The 23,067-nt window shown below is 42.0% G+C and overlaps 1 long non-coding RNA gene across 10 annotated transcripts in view; it reads right to left on the bottom strand.

The window, feature by feature from the left end:
* Window positions 1–2,561: 2,561 nt before the first annotated feature.
* The window catches only part of LOC125334804, a 116,272-nt gene continuing 95,766 nt past the window's right edge, over window positions 2,562–23,067 (bottom strand). For 9 of the 10 annotated variants that reach the window (XR_007207241.1, XR_007207240.1, XR_007207242.1 and 6 more), the window contains 2 exons: window positions 17,315–17,506; window positions 2,562–7,027 (listed from right to left, as the gene is read on the bottom strand). This is a non-coding gene — a long non-coding RNA (uncharacterized LOC125334804). The remainder of the gene's footprint in view (window positions 7,028–17,314; window positions 17,507–23,067) is intronic. The other variant, XR_007207244.1, reaches the window with a different exon arrangement.

Here is a 23,067-nt window from a genome sequence, read left to right as displayed (position 1 = left end):
AACTTAACCTAGAGTTTCTCATGGGATGTTTTATGTTCTTGTTGTTGCAGAGTGGAATATGGGCCAGGATAAACATGGAAGGGACACAAGTGTGATAATATAATGACACCTTTTACTAGCTCAAAGACGAAAAAAAGAATAACAGAACTCTAGATAAATCAAAGGCCTTTTTTCTTCACTTTCAAGATGCAGAAAGGAAAAACCACAGCTTGTATATTCCTGACAGTAATCATCTTGTCAGGAGCATGAACTCACGTTGTTCGTTTTTCACATCTCTGGATAGCCAGTGAGGGAGGGGGAAGGGGAGAAAAAGAGTGGCTTTGTAGGAATTGAAGGAACTGACATCTGGTTATACAAAGATACAAATTTCCAGGTCATACTTAACAGCATGAATAATAAACTGCAAAGAGTTGCTGGCTACTTTCAGAGTGACACTGTGGTAACCTTGTTAAGCTGTTTTCCCTGGGCTACCAATGGAGCCCCAGCCCATCACAGCCAGGGCAGGAGCAGAGGCAGAATTTTAGGAAACACTTTTGCAGGAGATAAAGATGTGTATCTGGGGCTTTTCACAGAGGGGACAAGACAAGATTCAGAGATGCTGGAAGGAAAAGAACCGAAACCAAACAAACCCAAAAAAACCCCAAACAAAACAAACAGCGCCCAAGAGGAGATAAACCCACGGATAAAAGAGATGTGTTGGCAGTCTGGGATCTGCTGGCTATTATCAGAGCTGGTGCAGTGAATTAATGATTTCTTTTCCATCCTCTTACATCTTTTTCAGCCCCTGACATCATTTGTTATAGCATCCTTACTTTGTTACTCAGATTGACAAAAGTGGAATAAACTTTATCCTGCAGGTGTTTTCAGGAGAAAAGGTCTTTTCCCCAGGAACTGGATACAAGATTTAGTGAGTAATAGCTATTCTTCCCAACAGTTCAAGGCACTGTAGTAGCAGGCGCTTTTTGCCTGGGTATTTCAGATATGCCCACCTATGTCCTAAACAATACTGGTCTCCTGTGAACATATATTTTTCAATGTAGGAAGTATTTTAGAGCAGTAGGCTAGAAAGTCTATTAAAGGATCTATCACTTCCGTTGGCTTTAAAGGATTACGTTTTGACATCTTTGGTGCAGACAGACCAAGAAGCTTAAAATGTATTTACACACAAGGACCAGATTAAATCCATTTTACCCTTTCTAAGTAGATCTCAAACTTCCTTAGCAATAATGGCATTTTTTTTCAATTGACTAAAAAATAAAAAAAGGGATTAATAGAATTTAGGATGACTGGAAAGAAGAAGCAATCTCTAAAGGAAATTTCTGGATACAGGCAAGGCAGATGGAAAGAGGGGGCTTTCCTAACACTTTGCTTCTTGTTAATACCCTTCTACCTTCATTTAGTGCAAAACTACAAATCACTTATTTCCCTCAATGTTAGTGTACAGATATAAAATATAGTTATTATTACATATGTTTGTGGTTGCAGACATGCAAAGAGGGGAAGCATGAGGAATGCAGGGAGATATTTAGGAGGCAGCCAAAGAAAGGCTGAAAGGAACAGGAGAGAAATAATCAACTAATCAGCTCTATCAGGATGGGTTCAGCAAGTGTTTGAGAGGGGCAGGGAGAGAGACTGGTCCCATGCAGGGACTGCAGCAGCTGACAGAGAAGCCACAAGCCCTGGTTTGGGCTGCAGCACTGGCTTTTGACCCCGTGTCTCTGCTAAGCAGCATTTCATGGAACAAGACGTTGCATTTTAAATTTTTTGCTCCAACAGCATTACTCTGAAACACAGAGGCACAGTAGAAGAAGGAGAACAAAAATCTTTATTTATACCTGGAGCAGTTTCTGTGTTTTCCACAGAGGAAGGAACCTCTGGACAAAGTGGAAGGGCTGGGAATGTCCCCACGGCGCAGCCCTGGGAATGTGTACGACCGCACTGCAACCCAGCCGCAGACGGGCTCGGGCTCAGCTGCCCTGCCGAGCTCCAGCGCTCCAGGAAAAACCTTGATGAATTTTAAAAACGGCTGGAGAGAACATGTTCCACCTCCACAGATTGCCTGGAAGCCTGGACTGTAGCACAGGAGTTACCCCATTTCCAAGGACCGCAGGGAGGATAATTTTGCTGATGCTGGGCGTGCCCTGGCTGATTCAGTGATACCCAGACAGTACCAGGGAGAGTGCCTGGAGATTGGGAGATAGTGGCCACAGTGAGCTGTAACCTGCAAGCACTGCAGAGAGAAACAGAGTGTTGGCCCTCAGCTCACTCCCACCCAGTTGCTGCTCTAGCTCTGTAAAAACAACTAGGAGGGGGAACCAAATGGCAAAAATGCATGCCTTATATCCCTTAAAATTGCTTTTCTGCATTTATCCTGGTCTCTGGCCAACCAAACTATTATTTGCTGCAGTAGTAAAATGAATAAATATTAAATCTCTTTAGGGTTATTTTTATGGATTATACAGATTTTAGCTAACAATTACTCTGTCACTAAGGCTAACATGATTTAGATGTTCTCTTTTGTGGAAGGTTCAACAGATGCAAAAGAAAGAGAAATATATGAGTGATCTGTAGCATTATTTATTGTAACAGCTTTGGGTCATTCCACAGGTCACATATTTGCTTTATTGGATTAGCAGTGAACACATGTGTGCATCACACACACAGAGCAAATTCTTGTCTCTTTTGGTCTGGCTTTTTGGCTAGGTGGCAAGAAAACACCATTTCTCCTTTACCATAGTGCAACACTGACAGAAAGCTTTACCCCAGCACCTGCCAGCCTCACCCCAAATCTCTGCCCAGCCCTCCTTCAGCCATGCACAGGTGTCCCCTTCTTGTCCCACCATGGTGCCATTAACCTGAGCCACTCTTTCAGCCTCCCCTCCAAGCCATTCATGCCATGTGGAGTGGGCAACTTGCTACAAGTCACAATCCTGGTTTTGTGAAAATCAAAGACAAATCTCCCATTTCTGGAAGGAGCAGCTGCCCTAAATCTCCGTCACCGGTGCAACTCTTTAAGAGCACAGTAATTCTCCACCAAATTGAATCTTCCCTGACAATTGGCAGCACATCAGAGACAATTCACAGGCATATTTTTTCCCCTTTCCTAACAGGAAATAGGGCTTGTGTTACATTTACAGTGACCTGGAGCTCCGGGGGCAGACTAATATCTCACCTAAACAAACAGACAGTATTTCTTCCCCGATACAGGCAGATGGGCTGAAAGGGAAAGCTGACTTGGCTGTGGCCTTCCCAGCTCCCAGCAGCAGTGTGGGAGGCACCAACAACATGCAAACCTGTGAACACCAACACAGGGATCCCCGACACAGTGCAGGATAATGGCTCTGAAAGTTTGGAGCTGTAGGTCAGCTTTTGCACTTGGTCTTTGTTATTTTTTTTATGAAATGACCATTGTATCATCTCCTGTGGGCCTCAGGGGCCTGATGGTGTGAACTGGGGGGTTCATTGCTCAATCCATGGTAAGGCAGAGAGGACCCAAACAGCCCCCTCTGCTAAACCTCTCTACCTCCTTGCAGTCTGCAGCATTTCCCCAGGAGGTTCCCACTTGCCTTTGTGGGGACAGGGAGATAATTCTGGGCTTTATTTGTGGTGGATTTGAAAAAGCAAACTCCAAACTGTGTGAAGAGACTCTGGGGGACAGTAACTTACAACAGATGTCATGATTGTTCAATGTCTGACTGACAAGAGAGCCCTCAGAAATAATAAACGCCTACATGTGCTTGCAAGACAAATAGTATTCAGATACTATTTTTCTTGGATTTCCCTGCCCTGATATACTACTGTCTGCTTTGCCCTGAAGCGAGAGCCTGTTCATCCCTTGTAAAAATCAGAGAAACAAACCCAAACTGATGGGGAAATCTCCCGATTGCAAAACTCCACACCATAAGTGCATCACACCAAGCATGCACACAAAAAGCAGAAGTGAAAAGAAGTTTCAAACCCATTAACTCCAGATGCCAAAGGCAGCAGAAAATCCTGCATGTTTCAACAGCTCACCTATCCCAGAAATGAGATTCACCTCTCTGCTGCCCAAAACCCCACTCAGCTTAACAGGAGCTGCTGTTCTGGAATAAACAGGCTTTGCTTCAGATCCTCAGCTTCCGCCAGTGTGCACAGGATCAGGCCTCACGAAGTTCCCATGCCTTTAGATAACCAAGGAAAGCACAGTTTAGAGCTGAAGGCAACATGTCTCCCATATCTCAAATATTTTTTGCTTTCCAAAATACGATGACGAGCTAAAAACTCTGCAGCTCCTCCCCTGCAGATCCATCCCCTGTGGAATGAGGGTGTCACAGCAAGGCGGAGGAACTCCCCAATAGTTCCGGGGGAGCACCCATGTGAAGGAGTCTCTGTGCAACACCTTCCTGGGCCTTGACCCATCCCACAGGATTCCTGTCTGAATCCAGTATAGGAAAAAATGCACTTCAGGCTGCTGAGAGCCAGACAAAGTCTGCCTTTCTAGACAAAACCAGAATAGTGGCAGGAGGAGTGAAATCTGAAGTGGGATAAATGTCTGTAGCAGAAAATATTCTCTCAGGGAGCAGCAGAGAGACGGTGTCAGGCGAAGGAGCGATGCTGCTGGAATGACTGGCTTTGGGCTGTTGTGTTGGCTTTTCAGTGAAACCACAAGTCTGTTCATGTCAGGCACAGGCCTCTCTCTCCCTGGTTATTTCCAGGAATCGGCCATCGGCAGTTGACAATTAGAAGAGCAGCGTGAGAGCTGTGGCTGGCCAGTCTCCACAGGCCTGAGGTTCTTGGTTCACTCTTTTTTGCAAGAGAAACAGCTGCTGACCTTCGGTTTTCTGTGTCACTCATGGCCACGGCGTTGGATGGAGGTATTTTAGGATGACCATGTCTGTTTACACCAACAGTTACAACACAACCCCTGCAAATCTCACTGTTAGGTGGACAAGCAATGTGCTAGCCAGCCATCACTCCTACTTGCGTGGATACTCTCTAATCATCCCCTTCTCCACTTCTGCTAGGCCAGGGCTGAATTTGGGAAAGCAACTGAATTTTAACTCCCTGAATCTATTTTGGGGCCCCCAAAACCTCCTGCTGAAGCTCCGTGAAACCCTATGCCAGCCTCAAACGAGTGAGAATTTTCTGTGACTGCATCCTGTGGTTTCAGCTGGTTTTGCAATTAAGTTTGTGTCCTAGTTTCATTCTGAATTTCAGCTGATGCCATGCTCAACTCAGATAAATCAGAACCTTAAAATGAAACTCGACCCTGAGCCTCTTCTCTGAACTAACTGTTGCCCTAAACTTTTTTTTTTGTTGTTGTTCTCTTGCCCACCCCACTTCCAGTCAGGTCAAACTCTCCCCTAGTCACTCCTCTTTCCTTTACGGCACAAGGTGTCTCTCAGGGCGTTTGGAGGTGGCTACTGGGCCTTTCCTTCCCAATGCACATTAATCAGTGGCGTTGCTTTCAGTCTTCATGCACTGCTGGAAACATAAATGCAAGCAGCTCTGTTCTCCATGGATGATCATGTGCTGATGGGGTTTGAATGCTGGGCCCAGTATCCCCCAGAAACCCATCTGATGTGCACACATTGGCAACTGCAGCCTGTGCATCAGGAGAGCTCAGCTGACATGACAGTGTTTGTGCAGCCTGAAAAGCACTTTCTTGTCTTGTTAATAGTCCAGAGCATGAAAAAGTAGAAAAGATAAACAAGCATTAAAATGAAGAAGAGTGGTCAAGTGGCTCACATCTTTCAAAGGCTCAAGGGCTTCATGCCTTTCCAGGAGCCTGAGGTTGAGAAGCTGAAATCTGGGATTTAATCTAAAGCTGAGAAATGAGAGGTCAGGGGGAGCAGGCCACTTGTATGCACCGAAGGTTTGGAGATGCAGTTGTGTGTGCTTTTGGTTTTGCAATCGAACGTGTTGCCTCCATCTGTGTAAACAAGGAGCAGAGAAAGTTAACATTACAGCGAAAATACAGGAGAGGGAAAGAGGGCTGAGCAGGTTTTGGCTGCACAGCAAAGAAACTCAATGGGATTTCAGCTTCAACTCAGTCATGTCCTCTTTCCAATACAAATGATGAAAAAAGGGGCAACTGCCCAACAAAAGGGGGAAAGGGGAAAGACCTTTTGAGGACTGTACCAGCCAGGCCAGCAACATGACCTGTGAGAACTCAGTTTGATTTTTATGTGGTGGGAAGTGTGCCTGGGACTCTAAATAATGCTGTGTTGTGTGGAATGTTACACAGAGTCCCAGCTAGATGGGGTCCTGAGTCGACACAGCTGGAGGGAAAACGCTGCAGGAGTCCCATGCAAATAAATAAACAGATATAACAAATTCAGCGCCGTTCGGATATTTATAGAGGTTTTGTTATTAGGTACATGAAAATAATGCCCAGCAGCCAATAAAGTCCTTAGCTGTGCTACCTTTGTGTAACTAGTGATCTTTTAAGTATTACCTCTGTATAAATGCATACATTTTTTCTCAGCCTTATCCTGATCTGCCTTGCCCTGCCCAATATTCCCCAGCATTCCCTTTGTTCCCCAGAACTTTTTTAGAGGTTCTCTCACCTATACTTTCAGGTGCATCTTATCTGCCAGACAGGACACTGAATTTGTTCATTTTGCTAAAAAGCTCCCGCCAAAAAAAATCATTTGCCTAAAGCTTGTCATGTATTAATAAAAAACTCTGCCTAAATAGGTAATCAGAAGTGTCACACAAAGAGTTAATAAATTTTTAATAAAGCAATTTTTAAAAGTCAGATCATCGAATCCTGTGAAATCTGTGAGTATCTCAGGATGTGGCTAGATTGCAGAGAAAAGGTGCCCCACTGCAAGGTTTGCATGCCAGGCACTGTGGTGCACATCCCTGTTGGATTCACTGCAGATCCTTTCTGGCCTGTGTTTCCTTAAGCAAAACTTGGTTTGAGGGAGTCAGGGGGAGCTCTGCTCCAGCAGCAACTTCCACTCAGGAGCTGCAGGGGCCGGGGCTCACATCTCACCCAGGGCTACTGGATCTGCTGCAGGCTGCCACGATGGAGTTTGGCCAACTGGAATAAAAGTAAAATATCATTCCACAGTATTTTTTTAAATCCGTATAAAGGAAATATTAATGATGGATAAACAGAAAATGTATTCAGTGACTAGAATAGAAAGATTGAAAAAACTTTAGGAGCTCTTACAAGCAGCTGGCATTGGCTCAGGCTGTGTATTCATCGAGATATGAGAAATCTTTGACAACCGAAAAGAAATCAAGTTGTGGAAAAGCTGGTAAGTTTCCTTTTCTTAGCTTTGAGTGTGGGCCTATATATGGTTTAATTTTTTTTTAAGCTATCAGATAATGACAGATGCACAAAGCTTTCCCTGTGACCCTCTCCCTCTCACATACACCCCCCAAGTCAGATCCAAACCGGATAGTGTGGGCAGAAAAATGGGAAGCAGATAGCATCTGGAGCTGTAAAACTAAACACAAAAGAAAGGAAGAAGAAAAATCACACACCAAGTGTTCAAGTAAATGTCTCCTTCCCTCTTCCACCTTTTTTTTTGTTTGTTTTTTGGTAACTTGATGGAAATTCAAATCTCAAAGCAGACCTTTGGGACGGAGAGCCAGGGCAGGAGAGGAGGAAGGAGATAACCAGCACTTTCCTAAGACCAAGTCTGCTGCCTTTTCACACAGGTAATTTGTTGAGAGGAGCTGGGCAATGTCTTCTCTGGGCAAACCTGCACTCCCTAAAATAAAGAGGAACACCTGATACCATCCATGGACTTTGATTCCACACTTAAGCGAGGTTCTTTACTATTCAATATCAACAGCACTTACTATTTTTCTGCTTCAAAATTGCTGGGCAGTGAGTCACAGAGTGAAAAAGAAAGTGATGTGATTTCTATGACTCATCTTGTACAGGCAGTAATACAAAAGGTGTAAACAATGTATTATTGCTGTCATTCCTGTTGGCATCTTATTAAGAGCATTATGGAATCCATTGGATTCCTCTATCACATCCCAGTACATCTTTGTCTATAGAACATACATAAATTATGAAAGTACTTGAAACCAACTTAAGGTCTTTTTTCTCTTATCTTTTTTACGTGTATCAAACAAACAAACAAAAAAAAAACAAACAAAAAACCCACAGCAGATTCAATGAAAACTCAGAAAAAACTCAGAAAACATTTGAAAAATCAGAAGTCAAAATGAGATTAAATATTTCACGCCACACAAATACACGAGATTTTTTCCTGCCAGCCTAACTACGTGAGGAACCAGCCCTGTGCTCTACCCTTTTTATCCCTCTTAGCTGTGTAAACTACTTAAAACTGGAGGGCACATGTCACTTCCACTGACATGCAAATCATTACTGCTTTGTCTGCCAGGAAATTTGTGTAAACCAATGCTGAGTTCAGGTTCATTATATTGACATTTTTACCAACAAGTAAATTGAAAGGTTACATTGTTGACATACCAGATGTTATGCAAACTGCTTTTCAACCCATGGTTTTCATACATCTCTATAAATAAATAAATTAGACACTTACAAATGGTGTGTGAATCAATATATGGTAAATCACCAATTTATATACACATAGCAAAAACTACTGTGTGTAAACCCCATATTTCACACAATGTCAAAACCCCCTTTTCCACCCAGTACTTTTCATTTTCCTGAAAATAGCTGTCATCTATGTAAATGTTTTCCCTCAAGACCAACTGTTCTTCATGGTAAGAACAGTACACGGAAACCTGGGTGCCTGAATTAGCACATGGTGTTATCAATGGGACTTAAGAATCCAAGTGAGAGTTAGGCTACAACACAGCTTTAAGGATTTGAGTTTATGTAGTGAACAGAGTAGATTTGCATGTGATAATTTCAGGAACACTCCTTTTTTTAATATGGATTTGCTCCAGTTTGGATTTAGCCTCGGGATATTTTGACCCCCTCCTTCTGCATTTTTTTCTCCCTTGACTCAAATAACAAAAATGAGCAAAATGCTATTTGTCCAATGAGATACTCATGTGAGACTGTTCTCCCTTCTTGGTGATGCAAATGACCTTGGAAATCCAGCCTCTATGAAGTACATGAGGCTCAGAACAAAATCACAAGGGTTTATACTGTGATTTTAAAATGGTGCCTCACTCCCTCGGTTTCAGGACTAAAACCAAGAGGGCCTGACCCCAGCTTAGCTTACAGAGGACTTCAGGTACCTCAAGCTCCACTACTCCACTACTCATAAGCAGAGAAAATGGTGTTTGGGCCTTGTTTTGTCCCCCACTGAGATCATTATTTCTCTAGAAGTCCCCTGCAGTACCTGTGATTTCTTGCCATGCCCAGTTTCCAATGTATGAATTTATCGTGGTGTAAATCAGGGCAAAACAGACTGATATCCTAAATCTCCAGCTGCAGAGAAACAAGTTTTATTGGAATGATGGTGCTGCCTTCTGCTAGTTGCCTCATCTCCTGATCAGAGCAATGTCATAACAAATCAGCTTTTCTGTAGGACCTCATATACATTCAACATACAGACAGAGAATGGTCTCAATACACTTCAAAAGACTCCTCCAAGCTGGAAGAAGCCTTGATCAATGCAGACCCTTCTCAACCAGCTGTGACACAGGACTGTATCTTTCCCACTTTATAATTCTTTGCTGAGTGCTCATACTGAAATTGTTTCATAACCACATGAATTTGGAGTTTTCATTTCGCCCTTGGAAGAAATGTAGAGCCTGGCACACTGACAAGTATAACAGTGTGTAAAAGCACAATTAACTTATGCTCCCACCCCATTTTTTTACATTTCTAAGGAAGCCCTGCGATTTCAGAGTGATTGTTTTCACTTCAGAGCCAGAAGCACACGCTCACTTCATCAGCAATGCCGTGCAAAGCCAGCACGTTCGGCCACCGGCACGAGCCCCTGGCCCAGCGCTGGGCGAGAGAGCTCACAGCACATCCTGCTCCTTCCCCCAGCAACAGGCGTCCCAAACCAGGGAAATGGTAATTAGAAAGGCCACGTGGAGTTAAATACGGTGATAACACACTTAGGCACCATAATCCCTAGTTTTTTTCTTAGTACAACCAACTTTTTCATTTCAAAATGTGGATTTGTCTATACATAAACAAATAGCACCTTAGAGACTAAAGATCAAACAGTTTTTCAGTATGTTTAAGTCAGGTTATGCCCACGGATGCTGAAGCTATCTGCTTGCCAAGTATTTTGAGATCTTGAATTCTCAACTCATGTTGATGAAACAGACAGCTAAAAAGAAAATGGTTTCAGTCACTCCATGTTAAGATCCCAACACTACAAATGTTCATGAACTTTGGTATTTACCTGCTTTCCAAAGACAGCTTGGGAGAGCAGAGTAATTGTAAATGTTTGCAGAATATGGCCCCTTTTTTCTGACAATGACGAGCCCTGTGACTGAGACAGAGCAGCGTGTGAAAGTGGAGCTTATTAAGGCAAGAAACTTTCTAATTAGTTTGAGGCTGTTGAATGAGCAAGGCTGAAGATCCCTGTGCTGAACATGGGTGCTGTATCAAACCACTGCTTTGAATTTGGTTCCCTGATGACTTCAGCTTGCTGCCACTTGCTTCCCCAAGGTCTCAATGACACTATGTAGAGCATCTCACTAGCATTTCGTCTTCTTCCTGATGAGTGTAGACTCCAAAAACTCTTTGTTGATCTCCCAATACATCTTAGTATTTGCCTATTTTCCTTTTAGTCACGGTGGTAGGGACCTGTCTTTGGCAGCTACATGTAGATATCTCACTAGTAGGTGGTGTTAACACAGATCAGAGAAGCTTTCAGATTTAACCACTCTCATATTTGCCTCAATAATCTCAAGCCAAAAAAAAACCCCAAACCAAACCTCCAAAGTTCATCTGTCTTAAATTCTCTTAGAGTTTGCTTTAGATATGCACCAGACTTGTCTCTTCTAAGGGAAAATACTTTAAAACCACTATCAAGCTGACTGTCACTTCAGAACCACCATCCCTTGGATCATGAACGGCGCGAGGCTCCAGCCAGGTCTCCCGTTTCCAGCAGCATTCGATAGCACTGCACATGCTTTGCCTTTAGCACCAATCCCATACAGACATTCTGCCAGACACAATCATCTCTAGCTAGCCTGGCAACTTGCAAACTCTCCCAGGCACATGGTCTGGAGAGCCTGGCTGTTACAAGAGGAACGTGCAGCTGCAGAGCAATGGATAAAATTGCACCTAAAAGCAGAACAAAACACCACCAGGCCCGAGCCTTTGCTAGCTCTCTTTCACAAGCCTGTGCCCAGATCTGTGCAGGGTTGTAAAACTCCATTTAAATACATGGATAAATCAATAAAAGTATTCTGCCACTCCCAAAAGTTGTAAGGGTCACAAATTAAGAGCAAAACACACATATATTCACGGGAAAGGCAAAGAGGACTGGGTAGTTTTATACTGTGATGCTTTGCTCTGTGGATTCTGATTATTTTTTAAAAACGGATTTTTCATTTTTAATGGAGATCTAATGAAACACCCTTAAGCCCTCCGGTGGTTTGCATCTATGGTTAGCAAGCCAAATACCAGCATGTTTTGTTTCACAAGTAGCATTAGAGATAAGAGAGGGTAAGATCGTGCCCTGGTTTTACTAGGCTGTAAGAGGCACTTAGGGGCCATACAGTCTCCTGCTTGGCTGCCTAAAGCCCACTCTGGTCATTAAATAATGTGAAAGGCTTATAATACCAGCTGGTGACTAATCTATTCCCTTTGTACAAATGTTTTACATTTGTCACTATAACCACTGCAGAGAGACAGCTCTGCTCTCCTGAAGGCTGAATCTTGCCCAGAATTCTTTTTATTTACTCAAAACTGCACCCTTACAAGTCACCACTTGCCAAATATTATCACATCATGATGAGAGCTTACAATCTGTAGTAGGTATAATCAAAAGATTGTAGTCACAGGATCTTTATGATATCAAGGTAACATAAAACATTCAGCAGTAAGAAGGAGTGGGAAAGGTGTTAAAGAAACTCTTTCTTTAAACTACTTGAAACCACACTTTCCAACAGAAGTTCTCCTCAGTCTGCAAATGGAAAAGAACCCCTCAGTTTTGTGTGCAGTGAAAAAAATAATAAAAACAAACCAGTAGAGCACTGGGAGTAGAGATGCACCACAGACGCACCACAGCTAAAGTTCTCTATTGTTCAAGTCACAACTGAGGTCTGTCAGACAGTGACTCTGCTTTCCAGACACATGGGTTCATTTTTTCCCATATTTCATGGTTTTAACAGATCGCATATGAATTGCACATGAGAAGCACATGCACCAAACATGTCTCTCTGTTGGTTCAGTGCCTCTTCCCTCTTATTAAAGAAATAATATTGCATTCTTGGACATCCCAGGACATCCATGGGTCATCCTAGGTGAATGGCAAATTATTTCACTGAATGACTTCTCCAAATGAGTTTGTGACTTACACAGTGAGGTACAGCCCAACAGTGAGTGTGAACCTGGACTTGACCCTGATATCCTGGAGAAGGACCAGCAGCCTTCATGTTCTAAAGAAATTTTAATTGCTCACCTTCCACTCTATGTGGTCGTTTATATCTTTTCTACTGGCCTACTTCCAAGTAAAGGTCCAACTATTAACCTTGCTTCCAGCACTTTAACTGCACTTCTCGGGAATATCAGCCACACACTGTCCCATCTAATTCAGAGAATACAGATTCCCTTTTTCCTCAGACCCTTTGCCTTCCTGGCAGCAGTATGGACACTTTCATATTATAACCCCTTAAAAAGTTAAAATTTCCAAGTAACAGATGATGACGCTTTTCTTCTACTTGTGAAGGTCAGCTTAGGACCAAAGAATAGTACAGCCCTTGTCTTGAGTGAAGCCATGTCCTGTCTTTGCTAGTATCTTAGTATATTCAGGAAGGGAGGAGAGACAAGATTGATGCCTAGAGCTGCTCGAAGTGTTAAAGCAAAGATTTCACCAAAATCTCATTTCTCATCGACAAAAATGTTCCTCAGCTCAGTGTAAGTTGCTGCAAAATCTAGATGTTTAAAATACCCCTCTCAAACTATAAAACATTTAAGTGTTTAGTTTTCAAGTTTTCAGAAGGAAATATCTTCATTTTTCATTAATAGTTTTAAACACTGATTTTTTTTTTTAATTTCAAGCTTAAATAAAATTGAATTAACAAAACCAATTAAATGAACAAAAATTAAATTCAATTTCCCATTTAACCCCGGAAGGAACTGACAGCTTTTCAGTTCACACACTTTTTAAAGACAGATTGTTTTGAATGCACTCAAAATTTTCTTCACAAAAAAGTTTTCTGCTTGTTTTCAGAATTGTCAGAACATAAAAAAACATGGCTGCACCAGTAAGTTCCATGACTGTGAAGGACACAGGCTCATGTATCCTCCAACAGCTGTATTCCATCTACTTCTCCTACTGCAGCTTTAGTTTCCTATTGGTTTGGCAACCCCGAAGGTCCAGAATATCTGTGGACAACATTAGGCACGAGTACATAGGTAGAATGTAGTCTGCCTGAAAACAGCAGTGAGTTCATGGACATTTTCCATCTCCTGCTGGTCTTCCGGGAATGGTGCCACTCTAACCTACCTCTTCCTCCTACCTCTGTGCAGGACTCTGTTCCAATGGTACACTTGGGCTCTGCAAATGCATAAATGTGCCACAGTGGTGCCAAGGAAGAAGCCAGGACTGGCATCAGGTGAAGGGAAGGAGAATCTTGCCAAGGGAAAAGAAACCTAGAAGTGATGAGTCCATTCTCAGAAAGAGAGCGCTGAGATGAGGTGGGATGGGATGCTCTGGTGACAAAAGGAGATGTGACTCACAGGAAAGTCACATGAAATATAAACGTGTTGCCCAATGCTCCCTGCTGTGTCCAGGGATGGCTAATTCCTCACAGAGGTATCACCAGGAGGAAACTGCTGGCTGTGTGTGGTCACCTCTTCCCTGAAATCCAGAATTAGAGACTGAAAGAGGAACTGAACAAGATTCTGTGAAATTTGTCCTTTTTCACAAACCTTTCCTAATGTTGCACTCTTTGCATCAAGCTCAGCTATGGAGCTCTCTTTTGTGACTTACACTCAATATCTATTATCATCATCAATTGGTCCCAAATCGAGAACTCCTCTGGAATAAATCTGACTGTTGGAAAAATAAATGCCAAATCACATTCTGTCCAAGAAGCTTAATATCTAAATGTAGGACAAGAGAGAGACAGAGACAAACAAACAAGAAATAAAAGAGATCTAAAAGAGAACAACTGTGATAAGCAGGAGTCCCAGCACATCGTGTTCCCTGGCATTGCCAGCTCCCTTTGTAGGCATCATGGCAGGGGAAAACTTTATTCTCTTGGTCCAAAAATAACATATATTTTAAAAGTCTTGTTATAAATCTGGTTTGATCAGACATGGGATCTCTGGAATGAGAATAAACACAGGCTATCTTACCAGACAAATAACTCATTGGATGTTTATCTTTGAGCTGTTTTTCCCAAACAGTTTTATAATCTACACACACACGTATTTAATTGTATGCTTTACATGAAATGGCATTCATGCTGTGCCTTAGCCTCATCGTGAAAATACATTTTCTGGATAATTGAGACATTTTTATAAAAAAAAGATTTTGTGACTTGATCTTGTAGCAGTTTCTGGCTTGTGAGGTTATGGGGATCAGGCCTGTGCTGCACCTCCTGTGTTATGAAGCAAAGACCTTTCTCATATTAAAATAGGTTGAATTAAAGAAGTCAACAAAGAACCACAAATGACGCCATCAAAAATTATTTCTAAGATAATTCAGCCCAAACTAAAGTTGGTGGAAATACTCCAAATAACATCAGTACAGACAAGTCCTAAATATAGCACAGAAAATTTTATAAAACAGAAGTGTTGGCGTGTTTTATTTACACAGCAGAACTATAATTTTTAAATTCTTTGAGATATTCATATGCAAGGTCCAGTTAAAGTGAAGGCTCTGTCTCTACCTGAATCACTCCTAGAACTCAATGTGACTTGGTCTGTTCCCATACATAGGAAGCACTGATACTCCAGACACAGAGGAAGAGGTAAATTTAATCTATTCAGTGCCTTTCTCATCCAAGGCAAGAGTGGAATTACAGGGGAGGAAATGAGGCGAGCCTCAGCTCAGCTTGCTGGCAAGAGCATCTCAGGCTGTGTGGGGTAGGAGACGGGAAAGCAAAGAGGCCTCCTGAGGTTAAACAGCCACCAACAAATTACTGACCTCCCTCAAACTGGAGGAAGCAGGGAAGAGAGGGATTTGAAGGGAGACTGAAATTCCTGCTCAAATTAGCAAAAGGATGATGCAGTTTAGATGTTACCTTTTCCACTGGGCAATACCTGCGGGCACAACACACAGCACCCTCAGGCACAGGGTGGAATTGCTGGGGCTGTCCTGTGCAGGGCCAGGACCTGCACATTGATGATCCTTGTGTATCCCTTCCAACTCAGGGTATTTTATGATTCTATAATTTATGATAACATAGTGCAGAGAAATCCAAAGACATCTCGAAGTTTTTAACTTAGGTCTGCAGATAGATATAGATCTAAAAACCTTCACCTGGCACTGCAGTGAGCAGAGGCTATTTTCAAAAAGTACAGTGGCTCCCACCCACAATGGAACCTCCAGCACCAAAACCTTTATTGGAGATTTTAGTTTAATTCTCCATTACCTGTAGCTCAGGACACTAAACCATTTTCCTCTATGTAACCTATCCAAACCTGGCTCTGAATAGCAGTGAATTAAAGTGTTTACCATCAAATAATAAGAGTTTGGTGGCGGAAATAAGCTGCCAGTAGCATTGATGAGGCCTCAATCAGGCAGAATTTAGCAGGGCTACCAGCGTTGCCCAAGGCAGGCTGGAAAAAGGACTGTCTGACCACTGCTTCCCTGGGGACCTCCAGGGAAATGAGATGTATCTCATGAGCTTCTCAATCAGCAGAAATTGGAAGAAAAACAAATAAAACAGTTGGTGGTCTCAACTGTGTTTCTTGTGGGCAGTCACCCATGTTGCAAAAGCTTTGCTTGTGATGGGCACTAATTGCTCTCCCTTGTGAGAGATCTTAGTCAAGAAGTCAGAAGTGAAATTAGAACAGAGAGTAAAGGTCAGGGTGACAAAAGCATTTAGGTGCCTTGCCCCAAACAAGGAGCTTGAACATCCAGCAGAACCAATGGGAAGGCTGGTCCCTACGTAGGAAAAGCGACCTGGACTCACCTGATCCACATTTAATCAAATTTAGGTAATCACTAAGTTGCTGTTTCAAGGTTTTCTACAAAGGAGGAAGAAAGGCATCTCCAAAATCAGATCAGAGCTTCTATGGGACACACAGCTTCCCTGAAGGTGCCCATTTCAAACATCAATAGAAAGAAAGATCAGCCCTAAAACCTCAGGAAACTGCCCAATCTGAGGTGTCCTGAACCTTGGCCTGTGTATCTACACCACTCTGCAGACCAGCCCTCATTGTAGGATCTCTCTCACCTCATCCTACTGCCTAAAATACAAGTGTTGAGTTTAAGCTGGTCTTCCTCATGCTCCCTGTTGGGAACCACTTCTCCATTGACCTAGATGGACCTTCCACCAAAATTTGAGGCTTTGAGCTTCTTCAAACTGAACTTGGTGTTTGCTCTCCTCTGCATGGTCTGTGAATGAACCTCAGAGCTGTTCCCAGGTTGGAGAGGAAGACCTTGAATTTTGGACTTGAGATCTTGACTTCTGAATCATCAGTGAGTTATCAGAAGGTGCCAGACTGAGAGAGGTACACAACCTCTCTGCCATGAAACTCATGGAGAAATGTACAAAGCAGTGTGAAAAAGCAGTTCTGAAACCGCACATTTTCAAAGAAACCAGATGAAACAGGCAGTGATTCTCAAACCCAAATGTTAGTTCTCTAATCAGAAAGCAGGTCACTGTGTGTTTCTCATGAAGAATATATTTGTGGTAAACCATATAGATGCAGTTTCTAAATCAAATAGAGTATTTTCATTTCTAGTGAGCTCAGTACATACATATGTCTTTTTCAGTTAAAAAAGTGTTTTTAATTGCATATCTAATCTTATTTTCAATAATTAACATATAACTTTGCTTATAGAATTGAGATTTTTAGAAAAAAATTGTAGGAAATACAATTTCTTCATGTTTATCCTCTGAGGCCCATATGTATTTAAGAACAGATCCTAGATATTCTTCTCATTACAGAGATATCCTCAAAACTTAATTTTAAGGAGTTCCCAATCAGAATCTTGATCTTGAGGGATCATGGGGAGCTGGCAGAAGGTTCTCATGAAAGACACTGTGAAATGGTACATACCTGATGGCAAGAAAGGGATATTTGGTGTGATGTGGACAAGCCCTTTGAGTCATCGCTGCAGCTTTTCCCCTCTGAATGTGAGGCATAATCCTAGGTTTTATTCTTCTGTGTGTCCCCTGCAGGAATAATGTAGAGTGACAAATCTCCAGGCAAGCAAATTAAAAATTGGGCTACGTCACACAATGTCAGAGGCTACAAAGAAACAGAAAACAGAATCAAATTAAATATTAACAGTCAGATTAGATATGACAAAACTGGTAATAGGGAATTTTATTGAAATCAGTTTAATATTTCTAAGAAGATATCTCGTTGGTATCTGGTGGGGATGATTTTCTAATGTGATATTTCAATGCTCAGAAATGCCAAATGTTTAAAAAGTCACCGATGGTGGTGTTTCAGTGGAAAATGTTGACATTTTTTCACTTGAACATCACTGATTCTTGGGGAATATTTTATTCTACAAAAGCTTTCCAAGACTTAGCCAAGTCTACATACTACTCTCGAAAGGAGAGTAGAAGGGGAAGGGAGACATTCTTAGAAGAGCAAACAGGGTTTAGGATAACAGGAGCGACTTGATGCTGAGTGGGAAGGTGAGTTTGTGCAGTAACTGCTCTGATCTGAAATGTAATGTCCAACCCCATCTCCTTTTTAACTTCAGCTCAGAGCGAGTGTCAGATCCCAATGTAAACTTTCCCATCTGTGTTATTCTATTTACTGAAAGGGAAAGGGATTAGTATGTGTACTTGTCACATCTTTTGACCTGTTGCACACTGAGACCCAAGGTAATGTTAAAGCAAACAGCATTCTTCTCCCTCTGCCAGGATAAGCAGGGCACAGGGGTGGCGTTTTGTGAGAAGAAAAGAAAGCCAGACCACGTAAAACAAAGTATGTACCCTGTGCAAAAATAAATCTTGGACGTTGAAGATTTCCAAAGGGTATACCTTAAACGGGGTGAGAGAGAGAGAGAGAGAAAATATTTGAGAGGAAAGTTCCCTTCCCTGCCAAGCACCAGATGGAGGGCCTTCCCACGGAAATAGCTGCAGAAGACAGATCGCTGACAGAAACCTCTGCCAAGAGAAGGGGGTCCCACTCACTGTGCTGGTAAAAGCTCAGTGGAAGAGAACAGAATCCTCTGCCTAAAACTCGTGCTCCAGAGCAGGGGGGTTGGAGAGTGGCACAGCACCCTTTAACAGCGTGGCCCACCCCGCAAAGGAGCACAGGTTTTGGAAGGATTATATGCTCTGGGGCTTCGTTCCTTCTTTTCATACAGATCCTGGTTTTGCCCTCACTGTGAGTTTGTAGAGCACATATGCACACACACACAGATGTGCCTAATGGCAACAATAATCTGCTTTGCCTCTCCCTTCCTCTGCATTTTATTTCCACAAGGCCTTTGCCATGATTGGGACAAGATGAAGTGTTGGATGCTGACACTGATAGAGAATCCATTTGGGGATAGAGGGTTTAATGAAGCTGTGCACCAAAAATCTCTTTTTCAAACATTTCAGTTAACTTGGCACTAAATTATTCATAGAAGAAGAAACTGAGGGCTTTCTGCTCCTTCTGCTTTTTTCCTGGATGTCTCTGATTCCTTCGTAAAAGCCCATAGGAGTGCATGCACTTTGTGAAAGAAGAAAACAAACTCATCATGTCCAGGACAAACCAGTCAGTTCAGCAATGAGAAAAAAGGCAATTAAGTGTAGTGCTATCACAGAGAGCCAAAGGAATGGGACAGGATGACCTGGGCACAGTGTGTTATGAGAGAGGCTCTTCCAAGCAGGCCTAGCAGGTATGCCCTGCTACCTCAACATTTGAACGAGAGCCATTATATTACTGTTATGGCCAAGGCTTGAGCATCTGATATCAACAGAGTAGACAATTAATATGAAATATTAGCCACAACTGAGGCCCAGTTCCTTTTGGATGGTTTTCCCTGCTTACAGTGCAAGAACAACATCAACAAATTAAATTGAGTCCAGCAGTAGACTATCAAGATAGCAAAACACATGAGGAAGAGATGAGGGAGGTGAATATTTTCAGCCTGAAAAACCTAAGTTAAAAAAGGGACTTTAACTGGTGTGTTCTACTACTGATAGACGGCTACACAGGAGATTGAGTCCAACTTTTCTCAGATACAGTGAAAGGATAAAAGGCACCGATCACAAGTTGCAACAAGACAAATTCCTACTTCATTAAAAAATAAATTGAAAGGAGGACAGTTAAGTTCTGGAATAGGTTGCATAAAAAGATGGTAAAACACCTAACCTGGCAGATTTTTATAACTTGACAGAACATGGCCCTGAGAAACCTTAGCTACCTTTGAAGTTGGCCCTCTTTTAAGCAGGGGCAAGATGATCTACAAATGCCAGTTTCAATGTGAACTAGTCCTTGATTCTGAGAGTACCAATTATAATTTTTGCATTGATACAGACAATCACCTTCTGAAATCCCCATCTCCTACCTCAACCCTAATGTCCTCCTCTAAATGAAAAATTTTTCTTTTCACTCCTACAAACCAGAAAAGCTTTTCTGGAAATAGAGAATGCACCACCTGCCCTTTGTGCCTTCATGGCAGGGTTTTTAATTCTCTGTGAGCATCATCATCATCACCATCTATGACAAAGAGGTCACCAGAAAACAGTGCAACAATATTAGCAAAAAATTCCCTTGAAACACAGAGCATTTCCTCTCACTGGCAGAGCCATAACAGTAGGAGTCTATAGAGAAGACAACTAAGGGTGACATGCAACTTTCCTGCAGTGACAATTAGGGGTATCAAAATGAATTTCTTAGGGAGAGACAAAGAGGAATTTCCTGATTTTCCCTGGATCATTTTAAAAGGAAATATTTAGCAAAACATTAGGCAAAGCTGGGTTAAAGCTATAGAGAAACTCAAGGGAGATGGCGCATGGAGTGCAGGGAGTAACACTGAGCTTGTCCTGTGTTGTGGGGTACCAAATGAGAACCCAGACACTACTGCTGGGATCTGTCACCATGGCTAACGGTGTTCCCAGAGCAGGTATTAGCCCCTCTCTAGAAAGACTACTGAACCAAAGTCTGTGGCAGGCTGTTATAATAAATGCAACCATTTCAGTGCTGTGATTGGAAATGTTTACAGGATGATATTTTGTCAAGACAAAGAAGGCATTTTTGGGAGGCCATGTGGCCTGGGTCATTGGTTTGCTGAAAGATAGAAAGCGATAAGAGCCCTGACACTTAGACTTAGTCTTATCCCTTTTCATGACTGGAAGGACCCAGGCTGTGTTATCCCAAATTTCCTCATGCAGCAGCATTACCTCCTCATTTTCTTCTCAGTTCCTGAATCATCTTTATGGACTTGTCTCGGAGCAGTACATAAACTGCCCCATCCACAGGCTAAGGCTCCACATGCTGTGCAAGCACAGGATGCAACCTTGACACCACTTCCATGGTGCCATCCTTCCAGAAGAGACATATACAGTGGTATTTGTACAAATTTACAGCCTGATACCTCTAAAATGACATTTCCTAAGTTCATTGTAAATGCACTGGCTGACAGAATAATTCCAAACACGGTCTTGACAATATCTGTGCAGAAGTTCCTGGATTTATCTATCTCTGATATTAGGTATTAAGAGGTCTAATTACCCAAAGCTGGATATGAACGTGCCTGGGTTCTAGGCTTGATATTCACACAAACAGACTGTCCTTTTTAATCAAGTAAATGGCTTTTTTATAGCTGTGTCTTAATGTACATGTAAATATGCATGCACATAAATACAGAAACACACACGCATGTTTTTGTACTCCAGATAAAGAGGAGCAGGGATACTCCAGATAAAGAGGAGCAGGGAAAAACACATCAGGGCCCTGTTTCACATCACAAATTTCCAGTCTCCTGAAACAGACAGACAATACATGTTTTCTCCAGGATTATTCAATCTGTGTACCAAGTCAGTGGCATTAAAAAGACCCCCAAAAGTTCAACAGAACTTACTAGGACTGCTAAGCAGATTTCCAGTCTAGTTCTGTACTGGACAAATGAGCTGCCTAACACACTTTAAACCTTAGATAAATTTCTGCTGATTTTTTTTTTTAATTCTGTCTGAAAAGAATATTAGTTCAAGGACCAAGTATTTGTAGCCCACTTGGTGGTGTTCTGACACCAAAATGCCGATATTTCCACTACCAGGGCCGAAAGGCTGAAGGATGCACACACCTGTGTGCACACAGATAGGCACACACTCCCCAAACCCTGCCCTGCTCTGCCTGCAAGAGACACCTGACGATTTGTCCTTATTTAGTAGGAGCAAAGTAAAAGGAAAACATGTTGTGGGACATTTTAATGCTTTAAGCATTTCTATTTACTCATTTAAATAATGTTGCAGTTTCATAAATCAGGATTGTTCAATACCTTCTTTTTCATTGTCTATTTAATTTAACCACAGTTTATGTCTTCAAATTCTCACTAACAATTCTTTTCATCTGCTTTAGGTCATAGCTGGTGAGGTCTGAGGTCTGTACAGAATGGTGACATTTCTGATAAGAATATCTTCAATTTTTTATTCTTTAGAAGAGGTGAACAAAAGGATCACCAAAGCATTGCGCAAAACTGTTGTAAAGATAGAGACCTTTCTTTACAGGGAGGAATTCAGATCAAGTCTCTCTCTAAAACAGTAAGTAATAGTGAATGGCACTTGTAGGATCACATAGGTTAAAAAAAGAAGGTTTTTTCACCTAAGTTGTGAAGGGTAGCAAACTGCAAATCATCCACTGGCTTCAGTGGAGCTGGGGTTTTACACTGAGTGTTCTGCAGAGCAATATATCCTCTGATTGCCTGAGTGAGAGCAGTACAGGTCTGGTTTGCACTTGATCTTCCCTAATTTTGCTCATCACCCCCCAGCCTTTGGGTACCACTGAACTCAGTGTAGACCCTGTTCTGTCACCATCCTCCCTGCAATCAGTGCTGCCCACACAGTTGATATAAATGTTAAATTAAAAACAATTGTGCCAGTGAAAAATAATTTCAGATTTGTCTGTCTACCTTACATGGACACGGGTGTGAATAACGCAGAACAAAAGTAGAGTTCATTCAGCATCAGTCTGAGTTTTGAACCACGGTACACCATGATCTAGAAGCAAACAAATTGCTATCACTTTGCTTATTCCTTCCCATTAACAAAGTCCATCTACACCAACACAGAATCCACAGAGAAGTCTTTAAAAGGAAAAAAAAATCAAGCTAAATCAACTCTCAAATTCCCATGTAAACTGAGTTTAAGAGTGGAAAATTTCTTTTACCTATTCTTTGGGTGGTACAAAAATCTAAAATTCCTATAGCCCTGCTTCCCTGGGCCAAGTCAAACAAGGATATTGTCCTTTTAATATCTTAAAGGCTCTGTTTTCTTGTAATGCCAAATGCAATATTTTTTTGAAAACACTACACCAGAAGTTTCCCAGCTGAGAAAACAGGCTGGTGAAAAATGGTTTCAGAAAACGAAATAAACCATGCAAAAGCTGTTCAGGGTGTGTGTATGAAATGAACATCTGGATTTGGCTTGTTAAACTGACTCTTTTTTTTACCTCTCCCCCCCTTTTCTTTTTCTCACAGCTGTTCGAAAGAGTCCTAAGGGCAAAGAGACAGGTCAATGGACTGGGTTACACCTTTTTTTCCTTTCCTTTTTTTTTTTTCCAAACCTCTTTGCACCTACGCAAGGAATCCAGGCCACATGTGTGTTTAATAAGTAGGCACAAACACAAGAGAGAAAAAAAAA

Source organism: Corvus hawaiiensis, chromosome 17 (assembly GCF_020740725.1).
Source record: "Corvus hawaiiensis isolate bCorHaw1 chromosome 17, bCorHaw1.pri.cur, whole genome shotgun sequence".
Taxonomy (NCBI): Eukaryota; Metazoa; Chordata; class Aves; order Passeriformes; family Corvidae; genus Corvus; species Corvus hawaiiensis.
The sequence above is the reverse complement of the archived record's forward strand: the minus strand, read 5'-3'. Positions and strand labels throughout refer to the sequence as shown.